Raw genomic sequence first — 16,497 nt, forward strand, 5'->3', positions numbered from 1 at the left:
ATGCATGACAAAACAAAATGCAAAACGAAAGACAAAACCCGACCACGGAGGGAATATCATATCACATAGCCGAAAATGGCAAGAGTCGGAGTTACAAATATGGCAAGTTACATCCGAGGTGTTACAACACTCCACCACTACGAGAGGATCTCGTCCTGAGATCTAGGACTGAAAGAACTCCGGATATTCGGAATGGAGATGGTCCTCGCGTTCCCAGGTGGCTTCCCGGTCGGAATGGTGCGACCACTTCACTTTCAGGAATTTGATTGACTTGTTGCGAGTCTTGCGCTCAGTTTCTTCAAGAATAGCAACGGGGTGCTCGTGATAAGACAAATCTTCTTGGAGGTCAATCTCTTCGAAGTTGATAGTGCGCTCAGGCGTCTTGAAGCACTTGCGGAGCTGTGACACGTGGAACGCATCGTGCACGTTCGCGAAGTTGGAAGGAAGCTCAAGTTGATAGGCGAGGTCGCCTCTTTTGCCAATGATCTTGAAAGGACCCACGTATCTAGGGGCAAGCTTCCCTTTGATACCAAAGCGACGAGTGCCTTTCATTGGAGAGACGCGGAGGTAGACATGGTCTCCGATCTCGAAAGCCAAATCACGGTGCTTACTATCATAGTAACTCTTCTGGCGCGATTGCGCGGCTTTGAGATTATCACGGATGACTTTACACATTTCTTCAGCTTCAGTGATTAAGTCATTGCCAAGAAGTTGGCGTTCACCAGTCTCTGACCAATTAAGAGGAGTACGGCACTTTCTGCCATAGAGAATCTCGAATGGGGCCTTGCCCGAACTCGCTTGGAAGATGTTGTAGGAGAATTCAGCATATGGAAGACAATCTTCCCATTTCATGCCAAAGGAAATGACATAAGCCCTGAGCATATCTTCAAGAATTTGATTGACTCGCTCGACTTGGCCACTAGTTTGAGGATGGAAAGCTGTGCTGAAGCGAATGTTTGTGCCCATGGCCTTCTGGAAGGAGTCCCAGGACTTAGAGGTGAAGATGCTTCCACGATCTGAAGAAATCAATTGTGGAATGCCGTGCAAGGAGACAATTCTGGAGGTGTAAAGCTCTGACAACTGAGCTGCTGTGATGGATTCTTTGATTGGAAGGAAATGAGCCACTTTAGAGAGCTTGTTGATGACAACGAAGATAGCATCATTTCCGCGCTTGGACTTTGGAAAACCAGTCACGAAGTCCATTTCGATATGATCAAACTTCCATTCTGGGATAGCAAGAGGTTGGAGGAGACCAGCTGGTCGTTGGTGTTCTGCTTTCACTCTTCGACAGACATCACATTCATTCATGAATTGAGCAATTTCTCGCTTCATTCGAGTCCACCAATACGACTGCTTGAGGTCATGGTACATCTTCGTACTTCCAGGATGAATGGAAAGGAGAGAATTGTGTGCCTCGTTCATAATAACTTTCCTTAGATCACCTTTAGGAACCACAATCCGGTCCTCGAAGAATAAAGTGTCTCTGTCATCAATGCGGTAGCACTTGTATTTGGAAAGACCCTTGTCGATACCATGTTTCACCTTCTTCACCATGGCATCCAGGAGTTGTGCCTCACGAATTTGATCTTCCAAAGTAGGAGATACTAAGAGGTTGGCAAGAAAGCCTTGAGGAACAACTTGGAGATTCAGCTTGCGGAAAGCTTCACAAAGATCCGGTTGGAAAGGCTTGAGAATTAAGCTGTTGCAATAAGCCTTCCTGCTCAAAGCATCTGCAATGACATTTGCTTTGCCTGGAGTATATTCGATACTCGAATTGTACTCTTGATTCATTTCGACCCATCGAGTCTGCCTGAGGTTGAGGTTGGGCTGAGTGAAGATGTACTTGAGACTCTTGTGATCCGTGAAAATGTCCACTTGTCTTCCCAACAAGAGATGTCTCCACGTTATTAATGCATGGACAACTGCCGCCAACTCAAGATCGTGAGTGGGGTAGTTCTTCTTGTTGGGCTTCAACTGACGAGAGGTATAGGCCACAACTTTCTTCTCTTGCATTAACACAGCACCGAGACCTTGGAGAGAAGCATCACAGAAAACTTCAAACGGCCTGGATTCATCAGGAGGAGTCAAGACAGGAGCGGTGACTAGTTTCTCTTTGAGAGTGTTGAAAGCAACGCCACACTCAGGAGACCAGACATACTTCACATGCTTCTGGAGGAGGTTGGAAAGAGGCTTCGCAATCTTGGAGAAATTCTCAACGAATCTTCGGCAATAGCTTGCAAGACCAAGAAAACTGCGGAGCTGCTTGACATTCTGAGGAGGTTCCCAATTCACAATTGCGGACACCTTCTCGGGGTTAACAGCGATGCCCTTGGCAGAGATGATGTGACCAAGGAAAAGAACTTCATCAAGCCAAAACTCACATTTAGAGAACTTCGCATAGAATTGATACTCTCTGAGCTTGTCGAGCACCAATCGCAAATGTTTGGCATGGTCCTTCTTATTCTTGGAGAAGACCAAGATATCATCGAGATACACCAGGACGAATTCATTGGTATAGGGGTTGAAGATGAAATTCATCATCCGAGAGAATACTGGAGGAGCATTGACAAGGCCGAAAGACACGACAGTATATTCATAAGAACCAAAGCTCATTCTGAATGCTGTCTTGGGAATATCTTCTTCACGAATGCGAATCTGATGATAACCCATACGAAGGTCAAGCTTGGAGAATACTTCAGCACCTTTGAGTTGCTCAAATAGCTCGTTGATGTTGGGAAGTGGGTACTTGTTCTTGATTGTCTTCTTGTTCAATGGACGGTAATCGACACAAAGTCGGTCCGTGCCATCCTTCTTCTTGACAAAAAGAACACCACAACCCCATGGAGAAGAACTCGGTCTGATCAAACCCAGACGCTCTTGTTCATCGAGCTGTTTCTTCAATTCCTTCAGCTCGTTGGGTCCAAGCTTGTATGGACGCTTGCAAACGGGTTCAGTGCCAGGCTCTAGTTCGATAACGAACTCAACTGGCCGGTGAGGAGGCATACCCGGAAGCTCTTCTAGAAAGACATCTTGATACTCACAAACGACTGGAATTTGAGAGATGGCATTCAATTCGCCCTTCTCATTGAGAGAGAAAAACCGAATGGTTTCATCACGAGCGGCATAAATAATCACATCCTCATAAGAGTGTGTCAATTGAATTTCCCTGGCAGCACAATCAAGTTGAGCTTTGTGCTTAGAAAGCCAGTCCATCCCAAGAAATAGATCAATATCCGAGTCACCAAGAACAACTGGAGAAGACACAAATTTATAGTTGCCCATCTTGATGGAAATATCGGGAGCAACCAAACTAGAAGTCAAAAGCTTTCCCGGAGAAACAACTTGCATAACTTTGGATAAAATCTCTGTGTCAACATTGTGCTTCGATGCAAAAGGGCATGACAAGAAAGAATGTGATGCACCAGTATCAAATACGACTTTTGCAGGAATATCATTAACTGAGAGATTACCCATTATCACATCAGTAGATTCCTCCGCTTGAGCTGTATTCATCATGTTCACCTTAGCAGACTTTGGATTATGCTTGACCACTGCATTGCTGGAAGATCTGACAGGAGGAGGAGGAGGAAGACGCCTTTTGTTGAGAATATAGACCTTAGAGTCACCCGCCAGGAGGGGCCGGGTTACTCGTACGGTTGTTATCAGAAGCCCGGAGCCAAGTTTCAAGACGATGGGCCAGAGATGGGCTAAGACCCGGATATGGCTTAAGGCCCGTAGTTACAATCATTGTTATAGTAAACTTGTAGCGTAAGGCATGCATAGTTTAGAGTCCGAGCCGGACACTCTTATGAGCCGGCCGGGACTCTAAGGGCTGCTGGGCGTCAGCCTCCCTATATAAAGGGACGACCCGGCAGCGGTTTAAGGGCGACAACAATCTGATCGAGAGCCGGGGATGGTTGTTTAACTCCTGGCGATCGTAACCCTAATCAATATCACCCCAAACTGGACGTAGGCTTTACCTTCACCGTAAGGGGCCGAACCAGTATAAACCCTCGTGTTCCTTGTCCCGCATAACCCCTTCAAGCTTCCTAGTTGCGATGGCTCCACGACTAAGTCCTAGCTCAAGGACATCTGCCGTGACAATTCCACGACAGTTGGCGCCCACCGTGGGGCCAGCGCACGGTGGATTTGAGTTCTTGATGGGCAGCTTCGAAGGGCTCAAGGGATACGCCGTGGGCCGGATGACCAAAAGTCGTCGCGGCAAGCTCTACATCGACGATGCGGACTGGGGCCCCGACGCCGGCTCAATTGAGTACGGGTACCGGGTCCCCTTTGGCGGGATTCATGTCTTCATTGGCAAGATTGGTGAGCCGGGCCCCGAGCCGGATTTCTGCGCCGATCTCATCGAAACGGCTCAGCGCGCACTACCCGCCCGGGCCCGGTCCGCCTTAAGGCGCGCTTTTGTGGGATGCATCCATGGAGGGCCCTCTGATCCATCTGGGTCTGGAGATGAGGCGGCCACCGGCTCTGACGGCGAGTCGGCCACCGATGAATCAAACTCGTTGTACCGACTTCAAGATGGCAGGCTCATGGGTTGTTCCGATGGCGACAGTATTCCGGACCTTTTTGAGCCGCCAAGTCAGGTTGGAGTTTTTATGGCTGGTGCGCAGCCTGTTCAGAACCCCGCTGCTGGATCGGGAAACCCGGTGCCTTCTCCGGCTCAGGTGCTGATGGATCTCACAGACAAGATGACGGCCTTGTTAACCGCCGCGGTTGACCCGGCGAATCAAGCTCAGCATGATGCGGAGGTGATACAGTTAAAATTGGATTTGATAAAAGCTAAGGAGGATCTTGCAGCGGAGGGGATCAGGCTGGCTGCGGAGCGGGTGGCCCTCGACGCCCGGACTCAGCTGATTCAGGCGCAGTCCTTCCAACTCACAATGGATCAGAACGCGGCCAACGAGGTCATGAGAAGGAGGCATCAGAAGGCCCAGTATCGACTCCCACCGGTTTACGATCCACGCAATCTCTTCAACACACCGGGTGCAGGGTCTAGTAACCCGCCAGGGGTCATTGCACCCGGGTCTGGACCCCTTATTCAGCCACGAGTGATGGGGCCTCCCCAGGTGCCCCCTGCCCCGCCTCAGTATGTGCCAATACCCCCGGGTCATTATGATAACCCGCTGGAGAACATGGTGGCTGCGGCAGCACGACTGGCGGCCCTCCCCGTTGACGGCGACTCTCCGGCGGCCATCGAAACCCGCCGGGTCAGGGAACTCCTACAGACGGCACTAGCGCAGCAAGAGGCGTACTCTTACAGCCGGGACAGGATCCACTTGACCCCTCGTCCAGGCCAGAGCCCGAGTTACAGCCGGGACATGGTCTCAGCAACCGGCTCAAGTAATGTCCGACGCCGTGACCCGCCCCCTGGCCATGGCCCAGCTCATAATGGAGCCTTCTACGCAGCAGACCAAGCGCGGCAAGAGGCGGAGCAGGTGCCTCAATTGACGGCTTACCAGACCCCCCGGCTTATCCGACGACGTCCGTTGATGTGGGTATTTCTACCAGGACCGGTGGTGTCCCTTGTTTGGTGCCGGCCATCCGTAATGAACGTCTACCTAAGGACTTCAAAGGCCCTAGGAAGGTGCCTAACTATACAGCGGACTTACAGCCTGCAGCCTGGATTGAGAGTTATGAGATGGCTATGGAATTGCTGGAGGTCAGTGAGGCGGCCATGGCCAAATATTTCACCATGATGTTAGATGGAACTGCCCGCACGTGGTTGAAAGGGCTACCACCGAACTCCATTGGGTCTTGGGCTGAGCTGAAAGCCCGGTTCATTCAAAACTTCAAAGATACCTGCAGGCAGTCTATGTCAATTGTGGATCTGACTAACTGTAAGCAGCAGGAGGGTGAATCCATGACCCATTGGGTTCGCCGGGTCAAGGAGATCATACATTCATCAGATAAGATGGATGCCGGCTCTGCAGTCTTAATGTTGGAACAGAACTGTCGCTTTGTGCCCCTTAAGATGAAACTCGGGCGGCTTAAACGCGACTGCAGCGATATGGGTACCCTAATGGCGGCTCTTGTCAAGTACGCCGATTCTGATGGTACCAAGGATCCCCCTTCAGACGATGAAAGGACAGGGAAGGGAAAGAAGAACTGCCATGGCAAGGGTCCTCAGTTTAACCCGGGGAGCCAAGGAGGAGGCAAGCGTAAGGCCGATGGCAGCCTAGAGTTTGTAGCCAACGCCAACTCCCAAGGTAGTAACCCGCGACGCAAGGGGAGGCCCCCTCCCCGAGGCGGCGGGTCAGGTCCAACGCTGGAGCAGCTGTTGAATGAACCTTGTCCAAGGCATGGCTCTAGAGAGAACCAGCGACTCATCTGTGGAAGGATTGCGCGATCATGAAGGCCTTTAAGAGCTACAATGGCCCGGGCGGCGGCTCAGGCGCCGGCGGTTTTCATGGCCCGGGCGGCGGCTCAAATTCCGGTCCTCAGAACGGTCAAGGGGGCTTTAATCAACAGTCTAGTCAGGGTCATCAACAGCAACAGGGGGGTTATCAGACCAACCCAAAGCAGCTTAGCGGTGGACAGTATCATGTGTTCACCACTAGTTTGTGCAAACGAGATCAAAAGCTTCACAAGAGGGCTGTGAATGCTGTTGAGCCGGCGGTTCCACGCTACTTGTGGTGGTCTGAGCAGCCTATAGTGTGGAGTAGGGAGGATCACCCTCCACGGGTGGATAACCCGGGCCACTTGGCCTTAGTGGTGGCTCCTCAGGTGGGAGGTTATAAGTTCACAAAGGTACTCAGGGATGGGGGCAGCAGCATCAACATCCTCTATTATGAGACTTTTCGCCGTATGGGGCTGGTTGATAAGAACCTCAGCCAGTCAAACACTATCTTCCACGGTGTGGTACCTGGTAAGTCGGCTTATCCAGTCGGCAAGATCGAGTTAGATGTGGCTTTTGGTAATGAGAACAACTACAGGGTGGAGAAGTTGACCTTTGAGGTGGTCAAGATAAGAAGTCCATACCATGCTATATTTGGACGGCCGGCTTACGCCAAGTTCATGGCACGGCCGTGTTATGTGTACTTACAGCTCAAGATGCCGGGTCACAATGGGACCATCACGGTTCACGGCTGCCGGAAAGTGGCTCTCGAGTGTGAGGAAGGTGATGCAGCTTACGCAGAGTCTGTTTGTGCAACAGAGGAGTTGAAGTTTTACAAAGACAATGTTGACCCAACAGACATGACCTCTCTAAAGAAGCCGACTACGGAGACTGAGCCGGCGATGAAATTTAAGTCGGCAGATGAAACTAAGCTTGTTGACTTCATTCCAGGAGATTCATCTCAGCAGTTTAGCATCAGTGCCAATCTGGATCCAAAATAGGAAAGCGCGCTCATCGAGTTCATCCATGAGAATAGGGACATCTTTGCATGGAAGCCTTCTGACATGCCAGGTGTACCTAGAGAACTCGCTGAGCATACTCTCAATGTTGATCCAAAATTTAAGCCGGTCAGATAGCTCCTTCGACGGTTTAACGAGGAGAGGCGGAAAGCCATTGGTGAAGAAGTGGCCCGGCTCTTGGCGGCCGGGTTTATTGTTGAAGTTTTTCTCCCAGAATGGTTGGCTAACCCAGTGCTCATACTCAAGAAGAACGGCACCTGGCGGATGTGTGTGGACTACACGGACTTGAACAAGGCATGTCCGGCTGATCCTTTTGCTCTCCCCCGTATTGATCAAATCATTGATGCTACGGCAGGTTGTGCATGCTTAAGTTTCTTGGATGCCTATTCCGGGTATCATCAGATTAAGATGGCAGTTAAGGACCAGGAGAAGACGGCGTTCATCACTCCCTTTGGAGCCTTCTGCTATGTGTCTATGCCCTTTGGACTCAAGTGTGCACATGCGACTTACCAGCGTTGTGTACAGAATTGTCTTCATAAACAGATCGGGCGCAATGTTCACGCTTACGTGGATGATATTGTGGTGAAATCCATCAAGGAGGAAACCCTGATGGATGACTTAAGGGAAACCTTCGATAATCTCCGGGTCTATAAGATGATGCTTAACCCGGCCAAGTGTGTTTTTGGTGTTCCTGCAGGCAAACTATTGGGCTTCTTGGTTTCTGACAGAGGCATTGAGGCTAACCCGGAGAAGATCAAGGCCATCACCTCCCTAGCCAAACCAGCGTGTATAAATGACGTTCAGCGTTTGGCGGGTCGCATCGCTGCTTTAAGCCGGTTTATAAGCCGTTTGGGTGAGAAGGCTATGCCCTTATATCAGTTGATGAAGAAAACTGATAACTTTGTCTGGAATGATGCAGCTAATACCGCTTTTGAGGATTTGAAAAAGCAGCTGGCAGAGCCCCCAGTCCTTGCTGCTCCGGTTGATAAGGAACCCTTGCTACTGTATGTGGCGGCAAACGCGCGAGCTGTCAGCGTGGCTATTGTGGTGGAGCGCAAGGAAGTGGGTAAGGAGCATCCAGTTCAGCGGCCGGTTTATTATGTCAGCGAGGTGCTCATTGAGTGCAAACAGCGGTACCCGCATTGGCAGAAGCTCGTATATGGTGTGTTCATGGCGAGCCGGAAGCTTAAGCATTATTTTCAGGGTCATCCCATCACTGTGGTCAGTTCTGCCCCTCTTGGCGATATTATTCAAAACAGAGAGGCCACAGGGAGAATTGCTAAGTGGGCTATAGAACTTGGACCTCATGGCCTCAGATATGTGCCACGCACTGCTGTTAAATCTCAGGCTTTGGTGGATTTCATCAACGATTGGACAGAGTCACAAGTGCCTGAGCAAAAACCGGATAACACTTATTGGACTATCCACTTTGATGGGTCCAGACAGCTGGAGGGCTCGGGGGCTGGTGTTGTATTGGCTTCCCCTAAAGGTGACAAGTTCCATTATGTGCTACGGTTGATGTTTCCTTGCACTAACAATGCGGCTGAATATGAGGCTTTGCTCCATGGTCTTCGGGTGGCTAAGGAGATGAGCTTAAGCCGGGTAAGGTGCTTTGGTGACTCAGACTTGGTGGCTCAACAAGTATCAGGCACCTGGGATTCTAAGGATCCTCTCATGGCGGGTTATCGCCGTGAGGTTGATGCCATTGCCGGGCACTTTCAGGGATACCAAGTGGAGCACATTGATCGCAGGAAGAACGAGGCGGCTGATGCTTTAAGCCGGCTAGGCTCTCAGCGAAAACCGGTGCCGCCTAACACTTTCTTGGATGTCCTGTATAACCCTTCGGTTAGGTTGCCTACAGAGGAGGATTTGGCTATCCCTGACCCAGAGGCACGATTGGTGGCGGCTCTTCATGTCATACCAGACTGGACAATGCCATATCTAGCTTATATAACCCGGGGAGAGTTGCCTGAGGATGAAACTCTGGCCAGGCAAATAACCCGGCGGGCTAAGTCAATGATTGTTATCGACGGCGAGTTGCATCATCGCAGTATTTCAGGGGCATTTCAGCGTTGTATCTCCCCTGAGGAAGGTCAAGAGATCTTGCGCGAGATCCATGAAGGGGATTGTGGCCATCATGCCGGCTCAAAATCCCTTGTGGCCAAGGCTTTCCGTCATGGTTTTTATTGGCTGACGGCTCACGCTGATGCAGAGGACTTGGTCAGTAAATGTGATGGTTGCCAAAGGTTCTCACGACGGGCTCATGTGCCGGCTCAGGAGTTGAGGATGATCCCAATCACTTGGCCCTTTGCGGTCTGGGGGCTTGATATGGTTGGGCCTTTTAAACGGTCCAAGGATAAGAAGACCCACCTCTTGGTGGCAGTTGACAAATTCACGAAGTGGGTGGAGGCTGAGCTGGTTGGCAAGTGCGATGTAGCCACGGCGGTTCAATTTATGAAAAAGGTGATTTTCCGCTTCGGCTTTCTGCATAGCATCATAACTGACAATGGCACCAATCTATCCAAAGGCGCTATGGAAGAGTTTTGTCAACGAGAGCATATCCGACTTGATGTTTCCTCAGTGGCTCATCCCCAATCCAATGGTCAAGCTGAGAGAGCTAACCAGGAGATTCTGAAGGGCATCAAGCCCCGGCTTTTGGTCCCTTTGCAACGGACGCCGGGTTGTTGGGTGGAGGAGTTGCCCTCCGTCTTATGGAGCATCAACACTACTCCTAACAGGTCTACAGGCTTCACGCCTTTCTTCATGGTTTATGGAGCAGAAGCAGTCCTCCCCAGCGACATCCGTCACGATTCACCTCGCGTGGCGGCTTATGTTGAGACGGATAATGAACAGGCGCGCCAAGATGCTTTGGACTTGTTGGACGAACAGCGTGATGTGGCCGCAGCCCGTTCAGCGATTTACCAACAAGACCTGCGCCGTTATCATAGCCGCCGGGTCAAATCCCGGGTCTTCCAGGAAGGCGACCTTGTGCTCCGGCTCATCCAGGATCAAACAGATGCACACAAGTTATCCCCACCTTGGGAAGGGCCCTTTGTGGTCAGCAAGAACTTGCACAACGGGTCATATTACCTCATTGATATTCGGGAGCATAAAGATTCGCGTAAATCTGAGGAGGAGACCCGTCGGCCGTGGAACATAGCTCAGCTTCGGCCTTACTACACTTGAGCTACCGGCTCTCGTGGTGTACATATTTATCTCAGACATGTATATATTATGATAAGCAATAAAGCAGGACCTCTGTCCTTTTTTCCTCCAAATAGGCGTGTGTTGTTTTTTACATGCTGACTTAAAGGAGGATCCGGCTTATGATCGTATTTGAGTCTAGCCGTAATCAGTAAGGTCACTTGGGGGCTTCCTGTTCAAACATGGGTCGTATTCGAACCAAAGAGAACATAGCTGTCGATACCCACTTGATTGGCAAAGTGCCGAGCTCATTGGGAAGTTGCCTTTGGTCATATTTGAATCACAGTTTAACCCCTCTGAGAACCGACGTGGATCGTATTCGAATCAGCGTCGTTAAACAATTTTATGAATCATTTGGGGGCTTCCTGTTCAAACATGGGTCGTATTCGAACCAAAGAGAACATAGCTGTCGGTACCCTTTTGATTGGCATCGCCACACCCACTGGGGGTTATATGATCGTATCCGAATCTTAGCTTAACCCCTTGGGGCCGGGTCTTTGGTCGTATTCGAACCGGAAGCCCCTAAGTTCTTCTGCTTTTTCACAAGTTTATTCTGAGGTATGCATGGCCGGGTCTCACTTGCCGGTTTAACTTTGGTTCACAGTGTTAGTTGCACGTCATGGGTGTCATTAAAGCAAGTAAATCAGAGTTAAGGTGTCAGCTTCACTGCCCGGGTTATTTGAGCCGGAAGCTGTTTATAGGCTGTTAAATGTGTTATTTTGGCTATGTTCAGAGTATAATTAAGGACCAGTTTTTTTTGATGCATATTCCGGGTTATTTATCTCAAACACCTGATTCTCAGGGCGGTAAGCCGCCTCGAGACTTGTGATTTTCCCTTTCTATGCAGATACTTAAAGGCATCTTTGGAGGTTGAGAAAAACAAAGGGATGATTATGACCCGGAGAAACATCAAAGAGACAAATTCAAAGGGCTTTTGCATTCAAAACATGCACGATGACACGGCAGAGATAAATTGTTGCACTTACTCCATTACAATAATTTTTCAAGTCTAAAAGATGGAACAATGTTTGATAAGCCGCCAGCTAACTTATGATGCCCGCTGAGTTGAAGTCCCCGGCTCATTCCTGTCTTCTCCTCCGGTTGATCCCAAGACCTCGAAGGTTGATGATTTCCAGTCGATGCCGCTGAGAGCTTCGAACTGGGCTTCTTCGTCAATTAACCCGGCCGGGTCAATCTCCGGGGCGAAGGTGTGCTGACGAGCCGGAGGGATCAGATTGAGGGCTTCATAGCGAGGGGTTGGAATCCTCTGATTCTCCGCATCGTAACCCGGCTGGTACTTGGTCAAGTCGGTGTCGTTCCCGATGAGGGTGGCCACCGGGCGTACAACCTTCACACATGTGGCGAAGTCCTTCTGGTCGAAGGCTGAGCCGTCTTCCTTCAGGCTTGGGTAACCCAGGGCGATGTCTGCCGGGTCTAGCTCCGGCAGGAATGCTTTGGCCCGGCTCAGCGCGGCGATTGCTCCGGCTCTCGCGGAGGCCCGTCGTAACTCCTGGATCCGCTGCGGCAGAACAGCGAGCCGGCGCAGGACTTCGGCCAGATGAGCTGGCACCTTGTTGGATAGAGCCACCACAGCTAAGGCACGCTGTGACCCGGTGTAGAGCTGTTCCACCAGGGTGTACACGGCCTTTAACTTGGTGACCACGCTCTGGTTGAGGTTGGCACTCCTGGGACCTGTTTAACAAGATCAGATAAGCTGATGACAAGGATGAATCATGACATATACAGACTTGATGAAAGCCGGTGAGGCGACTTACCGAAGATAGCAGCCACCATTTGGGAAACCTGGCGCTTTAGGCCGGAGAGCTCAGCGGTCTTCTCAGTGAGGGCCATCTCCGCCTGTTCCGCCTGGGTTACCAGTGCGGCCTTCTCTTCGACCCAGGCTTTCCTCTCAGCATCAAACTCGGTTTTCAACTTTTCTTGAGTGGCAATGCTGGATACAAACTTGGCGTTTGCCTTCCGGGTCCCCGTCTCCTGCATCTTTAGCCGGCTCTTGAGATCCGCAAGGTCCGCCTCTAGTTTCTTGCCAACAGCCTGCATGTATTTCCGGGTTAATTAACAGTTGTTATATAAGTCCCAAGCGCTTTCCAAGCAAAGGCACTTGGCACTTGGGGGCTAATGCATATTGAACGTCTCTATCTACGTACTGCCGGCTCAGTTGAGTAAGCCGGAACCTAAGTCTACAACATATTCAAGTATAAGTCATCGACTTGGGGGCTAGCATGGCAAAGGTAACTATGCAGTAAAGTAAGAAGACGGCAGAAGGGTACCTCGGATTTTTGTTGGATCTGGTTGACCATCGCAACCTCGGCATCCCGGCTCTTGTGGACTTGGCTGATGTAGCCAGAGACGAGCTCTCCAATGCTCAAGTCGGTGTAGCTGGAGAGGTCCAGGTTCACCCGGTGGGGCTGCAGTAACTCCCCCTTCGCGGAGCACTTGGCCAACGCGGTCGGTCTCCCCGGCTCAACGAATTCCGTCCGGGTGATTACCACGTCCGGGTCGTCTGCTGGTGGGGCTGAGCCGGAGGCCTCCGGGTTAACCGACGCTTCGGTCATTGTCTTGGTAGTCGGGGCAGGGGCCTCAGGCGCCGTGTCCATTGGAATGGTAGCTTCGGGGGCGGAGGTAGCTGGCGGCTCTTGAGCCGTCGCCTCCGGGTCAGGCAAGTCTGGCACTCCGGCTGATGTGGTTTTCTTTGCTCTTTTGGTGAGCTTTGCCTGGGCACTGAAAAGATAGAAGTGTTAGGCACACAAAGAGTAAGTACAGACAGATAATGTAAGGAGATTGTTATTACCCGGGTGCAGTCTTGAAGGCCGGCAGACTTGACTGCATGGAGTCACCCGAAGAGGGGGAGGTCTCCTGATAATTGGAGTCAGAAGAGTTGAGTGGCTGACGGATAACACCCGCCAACGGATGAAAAGGGTACAGGTGAGAAAAAACCTCAGTGCGACGCTTCCTTGTTGCGTCAGGTAACCCGGCGGAGAGGTCGGTGTCCTTACGGGCCCGGGTGTGACGCCGGCTTTCGTGAACCTGCTGCTTCAAAAGAAATTGAGGGTCTTGATGAGCTAATGGATGTGAAAAGCTTACTTTCTGGGTTACTCTTCGGACTTTCAGCTCTGGCAAAGGCTCCGAGTCGGAGGAAAGTGACATTACCTCTTCAACCACTGGGTTACTGGCGCCGGTGTCATCCTGTCAATGAGCAAATGTTGATAAGGCGGACAGCAACAAACAACAAATATGGCAAGAATTTAAAGGTTTAAGGATTACCTCTGACTCGGAGCTGTCGCTTAATTGCAATAGCTCCGAAGCAGTGGGTCTGCTTCCCTTTTTGCGAGGGGCGGCTTTCTTGGCGGCTTTCTTCGCCTTCCTGTCCTTCTTGGCCGCCTCATGGTCATATTTGACCCGCCAGAATTTATCATCAGCCTGAAAGATACAATGATTGATTCTTAAAACGGTTCAGTTGAAGGTTATATGCAGACGAAGATAAAAGTTAAAGTCAGCGGCTTACCGCTGGGGCTGGATTGGTCTTGTAGAAGGGGGCTAGCCCGGTTCTTCCGCAGTCTGCCAAGCTCTCGTTTAGAAGAGCCTTGGTCTCTTCCTCTGCAACGTCTTCTGGAAGATCATTGCGACTGTGCCTCTGCGGGTCATCCTTTCGCCCGGTGTACTCACACATTAAGCTGGGGCGGCGGCTCAATGGGATCACCCGCCATGAGATCCAGACCCGGACCAGATCAATTCCATTCAGACCGTTGCCTAGCAGGGCTTTGATCTTATTGATCGTTGGAAGCAGAGGCTGGCGTTCCGCGGCAGTCAGTTTGTCGGATAGCGGATGAGTCGGCTCTAGGCGTGTTGGGCGAAAGCCGGGCAGCGGGTTCTCGTCAGACGGGGACGTATCTTGGCAGTAGAACCAAGTCATATTCAGTCCTTAGGGTGGCTCGGTGGCTCTGCGTAAGGGAACAGACAGTCCCTACGCCGCTGGATGGAGATGCCGCCTAACTCTAGACTTGGCCCGTTGGCACACTCATTTTGGCGGTTTAAGTAGAACAACTCTCTGAAAAGCAGCAAACTGGGCTCTTCTCCAAGGTACACTTCGCAAAAGACTTGGAAGTTGCAGATGTTGGATACGGAGTTGGGTCCTATATCCTGAGGCCGTAGGTCAAAGAAGTTGAGCACGTCCCTGAAAAACTTTGAGCCGGGCGGTGCGAAGCCCCGGCTCATATGGTCTGCAAAGATCACTACCTCCCCGTCCCTTGGCTGTGGTCTCTCTTCCGACGGGTCAGGGGCACGGTAGGACATGTTTTCCTTCTTAGGCAAGTATCCGGACTTAACGAAATTGGCCAGGGTTTCATCGGTGACGTTGGACCTCATCCAGTTGCAAGTGATAGGAGCCTTGGGAGGCATGGTGAAGGTTGGTGGTCTATGATAAAGAGAAAAGTGTCCGGGTTAATTGTAAGCCGGAGTCTATCGTTCAAACTAAGGTGGCGGCTTATGAAGGGGACTAATGATATATACTCAGATACAGTGGGTTATTTAAGCCGCAGGAGGGATTCAGAGTAAGTTGGTTATCTACGGTTTTACCACAGTTAAGCCGGAGGATTCTACAGAGCATAGTTCTCTTTAAAACGGAAAGTTCTATGGCGCATGTTTTCTTTAAACCGGAGATATAAGCCACCAAGATTCAATGGTTGCAGTGTTTACTAAGTGTGGTAAAACAGGTTTCACATATGGCAGTAACTTTGTTGGATCAAAATGGTTAGGTGAAATGAAAACTTTCTAGACCTAGAAACAGACGAGCGGATATTCTAGAGCTCGAACGAAGCATTTAAACAGTGGAAGGAGATCTACTGGTACTTGAAATGAGGCTTAAACAGCTACCGCACTAGTTCTATGCAAGGTTAAAGATCAACCAAGTACAGTGGCTACAAGAACTACCGAGGTTTGTGGCAATGGCGATGAACGCGAAGAACACAGACGAACCCTACAGTAGATCTATCTGACAGGGCAAAGGAGACTCACCGGAGTTGGAGAAGAGCGGAGGTCGCCGCCGTGTATCTGGTCCGGATCAGGGTGATGCAGCGGCCGGGTTGATGAAGACCAGGGGCGCGACGGCGGCGGCAGTGGCGGAGCTCGGGCAGAGGACCGACGACGCGAGGAGGAAGAAGAGAGCGTGAGAAGAGCAAGTTGGGCCAGCCTATTTATAAGGCGAAGTCACAAGTGGGTGCGAGATTCAAGGAGACCACGGCGTGGTTATCTCCCCCTCACGACGCCTCGATTTTTGGAATGACAGTAAAAGCAAAGATCCGTTGCGGATCTGGCGGAGTAAAAAACGGACTTAATGGAGGATGACGTCACGGCGGATTATTCGGAGTCCAGAGGGTGACGTCACTCCGGGTTATGGCCTTCCCATGAATGGTAAGCCGGAGATTTTTTCGGTCAGAAGAGTTGAAGATTGACATGAGCCGGCTCAAATAAATCTGGGGCCTAATGTTGAGAATATAGACCTTAGAGTCACCCGCCAGGAGGGGCCGGGTTACTCGTACGGTTGTTATCAGAAGCCCGGAGCCAAGTTTCAAGACGATGGGCCAGAGATGGGCTGAGACCCGGATATGGCTTAAGGCCCGTAGTTACAATCATTGTTATAGTAAACTTGTAGCGTAAGGCATGCATAGTTTAGAGTCCGAGCCGGACACTCTTATGAGCCGGCCGGGACTCTAAGGGCTGCTGGGCGTCAGCCTCCCTATATAAAGGGACGACCCGGCAGTGGTTTAAGGGCGACAACAATCTGATCGAGCGCCGGGGATGGTTGTTTAACTCCTGGCGATCGTAACCCTAATCAATATCACCCCAAACTGGACGTAGGCTTTACCTTCACCGTAAGGGGCCGAACCAGTATAAACCCTCGTG

The sequence above is a fragment of the Aegilops tauschii genome, chromosome 7, assembly GCF_002575655.3.
Source record: "Aegilops tauschii subsp. strangulata cultivar AL8/78 chromosome 7, Aet v6.0, whole genome shotgun sequence".
NCBI lineage: Eukaryota > Viridiplantae > Streptophyta > Magnoliopsida > Poales > Poaceae > Aegilops > Aegilops tauschii.